Source organism: Marmota monax, unplaced genomic scaffold, assembly GCF_021218885.2.
Source record: "Marmota monax isolate L192 unplaced genomic scaffold, Marmota_monax_Labrador192_F-V1.1 WCK01_AAM20220418_F8-fsc00618, whole genome shotgun sequence".
Lineage (NCBI taxonomy): Eukaryota > Metazoa > Chordata > Mammalia > Rodentia > Sciuridae > Marmota > Marmota monax.
This window is the reverse complement of record NW_026693496.1, coordinates 231,530-240,044: the sequence shown is the minus strand read 5'-3', so window position 1 is coordinate 240,044 and position 8,515 is coordinate 231,530. Positions and strand designations below refer to the sequence as shown.

Here is an 8,515-nt window from a genome sequence, read left to right as displayed (position 1 = left end):
TGGTCCATATTCTTATTCCTCATGTTGGAAGAGTTCACCAGGCAGGCATTCTCTGAAAGTAGGAGCCATGTGGATCTCCATTAATTAGGAATGCTGTACAGTGATCCTAAGGTAATAAGTATTATAATTTGGGGGTGTGTATTTTTATTTTTTAAATTTTGTTGCATTTTAATTAATTTATTTATTAATTTTTGTTTTCAGGGACACTTAACCACTGAGCCACACCTCCAGTCCTTCTTATTTTTTTTTATTTTGAGAAAGGGTCTCACTAAGCTGCTCAGGGCCTTGCTAAGCTGCTGAGGCTGGCTTCGAGCCTGTGATCCTCCTGCGTCAGCTGCCTGAGCCACTGGCAAGATAGGTGTGTGCCACTATCCCTGGCAGATTTGTTGTATCTATGATGATCATAATTTCATCCTGATGGCTGCCTGACTTAAGGGGATGTTGCTAAATGATATCCATGCAGGAAAAATGTTTTGTGATGTTAAGAATAGAAGTTCACATTTAAGTATTCATCAAATGTCTCAGGAACCACAATATAACAATTATATCATCATGTCATTACATTTCTTTATTGGTCCTATCATGTAGGAAATATTTACTACTACTACTGGAGAGATAATACATTAATAACTAATAGAATTTAGATGACTTTCTCAAGGTCATAAATAATAAGATGGATAGGCAAAAATCTACTCCAGGAAGTCCGACTCAAGAACTCAAGAATTTTGCAAATCAAGCTCTATTCTGCTTGTCGGGAGAGCTACTTATCCAAAACAATGATCATAAAGTAGAATAATAAAAATAATAACAACAGGTATCACTTATTCAGAATTCTACTGAATAGGAATTTTTAAATTTAAAAACAAGTAATAATAATAATAATAATAATAATAATAATAATAATAATAATATCTTTAGTTTAAAATAGGTAGTGACTTAGCAATCACAGCATTAGGAATTACTAAGTCATAGAATAAAGATTGTTATTTATTCTAAGTCCAATCATAACACTGTGGACACCAATGATCCATTCAATCTCGAAAGAGACTGAAGTCCATGCTTTATCACTATTATAGAGCTATTTCAATTAAGGAAATGTGGGGATTATCAAGGAAAATATGAAATTTGTTCAAATGTTCTGGTTGGGTCATAACAAATACAAAATTATCTCATGTACTTAAATTTTAAAAAGGGAATTAAAATAGATGAGTAGACATAAAATGAGAGACTTCTGCTAAATTAAAGAAAGTCTGGGTTGTTATCGACTTGCAAAAGTGAAGTAAGTTACCATTTAGCCACATGAATCACTATGGGAAGGAATCAGGCATGCCAAAGGACGTCCACCTGAGGGTGACATTGTGAAGGGAGGATTACTTGATATCCAGTTGTATTGTTTGTGTTTTTATTTGATTGACTTTTTAACTTTGCTTGTTTGTTTTTAACTTTTGTTGATTTCTCAAGGGGAATAGACAGCTTCATGGAAGTGGAGAACCACACAGTCCTATCACAGTTCCTCCTCCTGGGACTGTCAGAGGATCCAGACGTGCAGCTCAACCTGTTTGGCCTCTTCCTGTCCATGTACCTGGTCACAGTGCTTGGGAACCTGCTCATCATCCTGGCAATCTGCTCTGAACTCCACCTCCACACCCCTAGGTACTTCTTCCTCTCCATCCTGTCCTTTGTGAACATCTGTTTCACCTCCACCATGGTCCCTAAGATGCTGGTGAATATCCAGGCACAGAGGAAAGACGTATCTTACACAGAGTGCCTCATTCACATGTATTTTTAATGTTTTTTGCTGAAATGGATAATTTCCTACTGACCGTGATGGCCTATGACTGCTTTGTGGCCATCTGCCACCCCCTGAACTACACGGTCATCATGAACCCTCACTTCTGTGTCCTCCTGGTTCTGACGTGTTGGCTCATCATCTTCTGCAGTTCCCTGCTTCACATTCTACTGATGAAGAGGCTGAGCTTCTCTGTAGGCACTGAAATCCCACATTTCTTCTGTGAATTAGCACAGGTTCTCAAGGTGGCTAGTTCTGATACCCTCATCAATAACATCGTCTTGCTTGTAGCAACAGCACTCCTCTGCATGTTTCCTGTCACTGGGATCCTCTTCTCCTAGTCTCAGATTGTCTCCTCTTAATGAACATGTCCTCCTCTGTGGGAAAATCTAAGGAATTTTCCGCCTGTGGGTCCCACCTCTGTGTGGTATCTATGTTCTATGGAACAGCACTTGGGGTTTACCTCAGTTCTGCTGTGACCCATTCTTCCAAGAAGAGCACAGTCATTTCAGTGATGTACACTGTGGTCACCCCCATGCTGAACCCCTTCATCTATAGCCTGAGGAACAAGGATGTGAAGGGGGCCCTGGAGAGACTCCTCATCAGAGCAGCCTCTGGCCCTTGAGGGACATTGACCTCAGAACTAGGATGCTTGGGTCTCTGAGGCAAAGGCTGTGAGTTTACATAGCATGACTCTTTTCTCCCCTGAAAAACATGCTTCTTCATATTTCCATTCCAGAAGCACTTTTGACTTTGCTTCTATAAGAGTTTGTATTGGTTTCTCCTCAACTTCATCAGTACATCCTTTGTAAGTTTTCTCCCCCCAGATGTCTTTAATCTATGGGGTCCTTAATCTAAAGCTGCCTTCTACTTGGGTCAGATTTGTCTTGAGCATCCTAATTTAATGTTTAAAGCCCTTATCATGGCACATGCCGACACTCATTGCACCACCATTTTCCTTTTGAATGTGATCTTCTTCACCTTAAAGGGCTTAACCTCCTATTCTTCCTGAAGGAACTGGTATGAAATCATATAACAGTCAAAAGAAAATGATTATCATCTCATGACTGTGGTTGTCACTTGACTTGTGTGACTTTATTCATTCTGAAAAGATTTCTTTGAGACATTTTCTGTCTTTCACATAGTTTCTGAATGAAAGAGACTTGGATTAGAATGGAGTATTTGGTGAAACTGAGTACAGACTTCTGACTTTGTTGTGCTACCTTTTGTTACAACAGTGATTAGATTTTGGACAAGGAACCTGGAATCTGGGAATCTTTGAAAGCTGGCTTGGTCCTATGAATCATGATGATAAAATGCCTAGGAGAACACTGAGATATTGCTTCATTCTTTGTGATCCCCTGTTTTTTCCTTTCTTCCATATTTCCTTCCTTCCCACATTGCTTCTTTTCTTCATTCCTTTTGGCTGTTTTACTGATTAATGTTAGTTATCTCTTCTTCCTTTTCATGACTAATATTTCAGTGTAAGTATGCACCACAAATTGTTTATCCATTTATCCAATGATGACCATTGGGGTAAATTCCTTGGTTAAGTTCTTAAGAATAGGGATCCTGTGGATAGCATGCACACATATTTGTTTGAGTACAGGTAAGTGTTGCATAATGACATTTCAGATAATGGCAGACCCCATATATGTATGACAGTGGTCCCGTTGCATGATATTACCCCCAAATTTTGTATCCATCTGAGTTTTTGTGAGAACACCTCATGTTTGTACAGAACATAAATGTCCTTATAATGTCTTTCTCAGATCTATCCTCATTGTTAAGTTAAGCAACAAGTGACTGTACTGTTTTTAAATAATTTGGCCAATGTATGTATAAGTAGGACCATTGGGTCACATGATAATTGGGTATTTAACTTTTTGAGGAATTGTCAGACTCTTTTTAATATTACCTGGTACATTTTATATTCTAATGTTTAAAGATCCGATTTCATCATATCCTTGCCCACACCTGTTATTTTCATTTTATAAACCAAATAGCTCCTAATGTGTTCTCAAGTGCTGTCTCATTCTACCTTTAATTTCCATTTTCCTGTGATGTATTAGCATCATTCTAGAAGTTTGTTGGAAGTTTACATATTGTCAGTGGAAAAACTTCTTTTCAAGTCTTCTCATTTTGTAATTATATGATTTATGCTTGTATTTCTGACCTATAATTTCTTTTTTCTGGACACTTGATCTGGATAAGTGTTTTGTAATTATTTCCCAATTATTTTGGGGGGGGGAATTTCAATATACATATCTTTTGGTATGTGATAGATAAAACCAGATCAAATACAATGGGACAAACTTTTGAGTACAATATCAATTGTCATGATCTATATAATATTTATACAATATGTTGCACAGAAAATGAAGAATACACATGGTCTTATTGTATCATGTTTTCTACTGCAATTAAAAAAACTACAAAACACTGTTGAGAGGAACTAAACAAAACTTAAAGAGGAGATTTGGTGAGAAATAAGGGCATATATATTATAGGTATAGAATATTGTCTAGCCTTTGGTAATAACTCAACAAATGTTAACTGATTTTAGTATTTCCAAATAAAATTCTTTTGTATGTTTAATGTTTTTTATTAGAGTATTATAGTTATATGTCATAGTGAATTTTATTCCGACATACAAGCATGGAATATAAATAGCTCCTGTTCAGTTCCCACTACTTCCTTTTCCCTTCCCCCCCTTCCCCTTCCTCTACTCCTGGTCTTTCTTCTCTTTATTCATTTATTTTGTGAATTGGTGCTTCTTAGATACACATAAAAGGTGTAATTCACTGTGATATATTCATATGCACATATATTTCCACATATGCATACACACACATATACACAGTATAACTTGGTCAATTTTATTCCACTTCCTCCCTTTTTCCATCCTTCCTCTCTCCCTCTCAAATCCCTTCCTCTACTCCACTGATCTTTCTATTTTTATGGGATTCCCCTTTTTTCTTTATTGTATTCTAACTTCCACATATGAAAGAAAGCATTCAACATTGACTGTCTGAGGCTGGCTTACTTTACTTACCACGATGTTCTCCATTTCCATCCACTTACCAACAAATGTCATAATTTCATTATTCTTTAGGGCTGATTAGAACGTCATTGTGTATGTATACTGCAATTTCTTTATCCACCCATCTGTGGGTAGCTACCCGGACTGGCTCCATAACTTGGTTGTTGTGAATTGTGATGCTGTAAACACTGATGTAGCTGTGTCCCTATAGTTTGCTGATTTTAGGATCTTTGAGATATATGCCAAAGATTGGAACAGCTGGGTATGTTGTTTCATTCCCAGTTGTGTGAGGAATCTCTATACTGCTTTCCAGAGTGGCTGTACTAATTTCCAGCCCCACCACCAATGTGTGAGTGTACTTTTTCTACAAATCTTTGCCATCCTTTGTTATTATTTATGTTTTGGGTGATTACCATTCTAACTGGAATGACACGCAATCTGTGTAGTTTTTATTTGTATTTTTCTGACTGCTAGAGATATTAAACATTTTTGCACACATTTTTTGGTCATTTGTCTTTCTTATTTTGTGATGTGTCTGTTCTTTTGCCCATTTTAATTAGTTTATGTTTTTTTTTTTGGAGTTAAGTTGTTTGAATTATTTATATATTCTAGTTATTAATCCCTAGTTAGAAAAATACCTGGCAAAGAGTTTATCCGTTTATCCTCTATGTAGGCTCTTTCTTCACACTCCTAATTGTTTCCTTGGCTGAGCAAAAAACTTTTTAACTTGATGCCATTCCACTTAATCATTCCTAGTTTTATTTCTTGGGCTTTAGGGGTCTTGCCTGGTACAGTCAATGCCTGTGGCATTATGTTGGAATGCTGACCCTATGTTTTCTTCCAGTAGTTGCAGAGTTTCTGGTCAAATTTCCAGGTCTTTTGTTACTTTGATGTGACTTTTATGCAAGGTGAAAGATAGGGATCTGGTTCCATTCTTCTGCATATGCATATCCAAGTTCCTAGCGCCATATTTTAAAAAGGCTATCTTTTTAAAAAATTTATATATGATAGCAGAATGTGTTACAATTCTTATTACACATATAGAGCACAACTTTTCATATCTCTGGTTGTATACAATGTATATTCATACTAATTCATGTCTTCAAACATGTCCTTTGGGTAATAATGATCATCACTTTCCACCATCATTTCTAACCCTATGCCTCTTCCCTTCCCCTCCAACCCCTCTTCCTAGAGTTCATCTATTCCTCCCATGCTCCCCCTCCCTATCCCACTATGAATCCGCCTCCTTATATCAGAAAAAAAAACATTCGGCATTTGGTTATTTGAGATTGGCTAACTTCACTTAGCATTATCTTCTCTAACTCCACCCATCTACCTGAAAATGCCATGATTTTATTCTCTTTTATTGCTGGGTAATATTCCATTGTGTATATACACCACATTTTTTTTATCCATTCATCTACTAAAGGGCATCTAGGTTGGTTCCACCGTTTAGCTATTGTGAATTGTGCTGCTATAAACATTGATGTGGCTGTGTCCCTGTAGTATGCTGTTTTTCAGTCCTTTGTGTATAAACCTAGGAGAGGGATAGTTGGATCAAATGGTGGTTCCATTCCCAATTTTCCAAGAAATCTCCATAGTGCTTTCCATATTGGCTGTACCAGTTTGCAGTCCACCAGCAGTGTATGAGTGTACCTTTTTTCCCACATCCTTTCCAACACTTACTGTTGTTTGTATGCATAATAGTTACTGTTCTGACTGGAGTGAGATGCAATCTTAGAGTGGTTTTGATTTGTGTTTCTCTAATTGCTAACAATGATGAACATTAAAAAGGCTGTATTTAAACATATGTTTTGACACCTTTCTCAAGTATCAGATGCCTGTATATATATCTTCTATTCTATTCCATTGGTCTTTATGTCTATTTTAGTGCCAGTTCTATACTATTTTTCTTACTATAACTCTGTAGCATAATTTGAGATCAGGTATTATGATGCCTTCAGCATCACTCTTCTTGGTCAATATTGCTTTGTCTATTCTGTATGAGAGTTTTCCATTTTTTCAAGTATATAATTTATTGATATTAACTATACTCATCATGATGTACAATATAACTTTTGTGGGTATTTTGGGGTTTGTTTGTTTGTTTTGGTATTGGAGATTTAACCTAGTATGTGCTCTTCTATGCCTGGCTCATTTCTCTTACCATAATGTCATACATGTTCACCCAAGTAGAAGATAATGACAGGTTTTCCTTCTTCTTATTCCTGGTCATGTATGTTTGTGATGATGAATGCTTAGGTTGATTCTACACCTTGCTTATTGTGAATAATGCTATCATGATAATGGGATTGAACACATATTTTGAACACTGAATTTGGGTAATTTGGATATGTACACAGTAGGGAAATTGCTAGATCATATGGCAGTACTGTAATATTTGGGGGGAACCTCCATACTTTTTTTCTATTTTCTCCAACAGTGTTCAGAAGTATCCCTCTTCTCTATACACTCATCATCACTTCTTCTGTGTTTATAATAAGACAAATTCTAACAGGTGAGAAGTGATAGCTCATTGTGATTTTAAATTAATTACCCTGGTGATGAAAGAAAATGAGCACTTTTTTTTCATATACTTGTTGGCTATTGCCTTCTTTTGAGAAATGTCTATTCAGGTCCCATGTCCACTTTAAATAAAGTTATTTATTCTCTTATTAGTATGTTCCACGTAACTTGAATATTCACCTATTGTCCAATAAATAGCCTCCAAATAAATTCTCCTATTCCATAGGTTGTTTCTTCACTCATTGGATTATTTCTTTACTGTATAAACCACTATGTATTGGTTTCTCACACATTAGAACGGTTGTGATTAAATTGTTAAAGATAAAAGGTAATTATTGAAGAGGACATGGGGGATGGAAATACTTGTATATCATGGGTGGGAATATTAATTAGTAAAATTATAAATTAGTAAAACTATAAATTACTACAATACTACAGAAAACAATAAGAAGTTCGTTCAGAAAAGTAAAAATAGAACTACCATATGATCCACTGATCCCAGGAAAAAGTATATGCCTGAAGAAATAAAATCAGTATCTTTTGGTATTTTCACACCATGTTTTGATCCAATAACAACAGCCAAGCTGTAAAATCCACATGAATATCCATCAACAAATGAGGGGATGAAGAAAATGTGGCATGCATATGTAATAAAATACTATTCCAGCATGAATTAAAAGAAATGTTATGGGGCTGGGGCTATAGCTCAGCAGGAGAGCACTTGCCTCACATGTGTGAGGCACTGGTTCGATCCTCAGCACCACATAAAAATAAATAAATAAATAAAATTGAGGCATTGTGTCTAACTTAAATTGAAAAGTAACTATTTTTTAAAATATGTGCACACTTTAAGCATATACAATTTAATCTATCATTTTAGAAATAAATAAATCTGAAAATAATTAGGACAAGTAATCACCAAGAAAGGACTTCTTTGCCTCAACAACATGGTGCACACAAAATGGTCCATGAAACTTCCAGTGCTTGTTTCAGGAGAGGTAAGTCACAGAGAGACGGTTCCTGGTGCTACAAGCACAAGGACAGGGTCCCTAGAGGATCCAGGTTCCAGGTTCTTGATGTGAGCAAAGAATTGAGTGAAGCGAGAGGTTGGCAGGGAGACAGGGGTTACTGAGAGCAAAGGAGAACACTCTGGG

At 36.3% G+C, this 8,515-nt stretch overlaps 1 pseudogene; it reads left to right on the top strand.

The window, feature by feature from the left end:
* The first annotated feature begins 1,477 nt into the window (after positions 1-1,477).
* Positions 1,478-2,414, top strand: LOC124102132 (olfactory receptor 7D4-like; annotated as a pseudogene).
* Positions 2,415-8,515: the final 6,101 nt, after the last annotated feature.